Source organism: Otolemur garnettii, unplaced genomic scaffold, assembly GCF_000181295.1.
Source record: "Otolemur garnettii isolate 467f Iridium unplaced genomic scaffold, OtoGar3 scaffold00315, whole genome shotgun sequence".
Taxonomy (NCBI): Eukaryota; Metazoa; Chordata; class Mammalia; order Primates; family Galagidae; genus Otolemur; species Otolemur garnettii.
This window is the reverse complement of record NW_003852710.1, coordinates 462,925-465,095: the sequence shown is the minus strand read 5'-3', so window position 1 is coordinate 465,095 and position 2,171 is coordinate 462,925. Positions and strand designations below refer to the sequence as shown.

General features: G+C 44.7%; 1 protein-coding gene across 1 annotated transcript in view; it reads left to right on the top strand.

Annotated features, from left to right (window-relative positions):
• The first annotated feature begins 17 nt into the window (after positions 1-17).
• ZFAND4 (zinc finger AN1-type containing 4) overlaps positions 18-2,171 on the top strand; it is a 75,530-nt gene continuing 73,376 nt past the window's right edge. The window contains exon 1 of the mRNA XM_023509031.1: positions 18-78. The gene's annotated coding sequence lies outside the window, so the exon portion shown is untranslated. The remainder of the gene's footprint in view (positions 79-2,171) is intronic.

Here is a 2,171-nt window from a genome sequence, read left to right as displayed (position 1 = left end):
CCTGTCGCGGCGTCGCTCGCAGGGTGGCGCGTCCCGAAGTAGTCTAGTGGGAAAGCAAGCGAGTGGACTGCACTGCTGGTGAGGGCGAGCGGGCGGGCGGGGAGGATGGGGAGAGCGCACGGGGTCCGAGGCCGCTGACCCGGGCCTCGTTGCCGCAGCTGGCCTTCGCGGGGCCAAAGAGGTGCGCCGGCCGCTTGGCGCAGGGCCGCGGGTCGCGCCCCGTCCGCCGCCACCGCCGCCGCCGCCGCTACTCACTGTGCGGCCCGCCCCTGCTTCGGGGCTGCACGGCGGGCAGTCTTTGCTCAGGATACGCACCCCAGTGTTCGTCCATCCGCGGGCGCGACGTAGACTTACCCTTTACCCCCTAATCCGCGAAAGGTGCTAATTCCATGCGGAGCCCAACCTCTGTCCTCCAGATTCAGGCCGGTGCGTCTGGGTAGCCCAAGTTGATCCTGGAGCAGGGACTAGGCAGCTTCCAATGTAGACGTGCTTGCTTAGGCGCTCGCTGCAGTCCCCCTTGCACATTGACTCCAGGATAGAGTTTAGGCTACAGAGGCATTAGGCCGTTGATTTTGTAGGTTGTATTTTAAACTTTAGGGATGTTTAGACCCGTCAGTAAATGTAGATCTATATCAGCATTTTAAAGGGCTACATCACATTCTGGATATCTTTTTATGTTGGGGGGAAATTTTAAAAGGAAACTGCTCTTACGTGGCTAAGCTTCTTTAGAACAGAGGATGAAGTAAATTCTAAGATAGTGAAATTACTTAGTGCTATGATAGCCTTAAAATATTTAAAAATTCCCTTTCATTTTTTGGTGTATGCTTTCAGAACTTTTTCATAAGACATGAGAGAAACGCTTTGGGAATTGATTTAGAAATGCTTTTTGATGCCGTTACTCTTGATAGCTAGGTGTGTTTTTGAATTATTTAAAAAAATTCTGGAAATATTTTTCTCTCTACCTGCCTTCTTTCTTTCCTTTTACTCTTCTATTTTTTACCTGCTCTTGCATTATTTTGCATCCCATCTTTGAGTCTCCATCGCCCCTGCATTTTCCATCATTGTAGGTCCCATAATATGCTCAAGCCAGCATGACTACACACCACTTTGAGAAGCAGTCTGTGAACCCAGCTTTTAGTGCTAGCTGGGTCTTTGGCCTTCTGGAGCTTCCATTTGCACCTCTGCCAGTCTCTAGTCCTCCAGTCTGGCTTAACCACATTTCATGGCCTCTTTTTGTCTTCTGGTACAGTGTGATTTCTGCTGCTGAGAAGTATAACTGTTTTCTGGAGGCAAACATTTTCAGTTGTGGTTACCACCCTTAGCTCTTTTTGGTTTTTGGAAATTATTCTGGTGACTGGACGGAGACTTCCGGGGAAAATTCCAGCACATTTATTGCTGTACTGGTTTTTTTGTTTGTTTTGTTTTGTCTTCTAGCCTGTGGTCACTTTACCCATTTTCATTATAGATGACAATTTCCAAATCTACCTGCTACCTTCTGTTCTCCCCCATCTTATTTATTTTTAGGATACACATGTCAGTATGGAAGATCATTGTAGTGAAGGAAATGCTGCTTATTTCCTCCGGTGAATTCCTATGCCTGGTCACCTGTGCCTTTATTTCTGGAATGTTCATTTCCTTTGGTCTGGTCACCTATGCCTTTATTTCTGGAATGTTCATTTCAGCATTCCTGAAACCTGACTTTTGTTTCTGGATCTGCTACTATGTAGGTAGGAGTGCTTTTGGCATTGGGGAAACAGACGCTGATAATTCTTTGATGTAGCATGATAAATAGGTTTTCATGAATCCATGTTATCCAAAATAATACTATAAAAGCAGTTGTTTCAATGAGGAAAGGGGCTTAGGAGCTCTATATAAAGTTATTTTTTCTACAGCTATTTTGCTATTAAAGAGATAAGAATATAACAGAATCTAAGCATGATAGCTATTTAGCTGTTAATTAAGAGTAATGGGGTTTTGCCACTATTTCCAGCAGTATTACTAGTATGGTACTTATTATATTTAGTACTCATTATTTTGATAAATAGTTTAACAACATTCAAGACAGCTATGTGGCAAGCAATGGCTTTTCTTCCTATGCTGCCATCTCTTTTAGGACCATCAGCAGTCTGCACAATGCAGTTCAGGTTCCCTAATTCTTTTTTTTTTTTTTT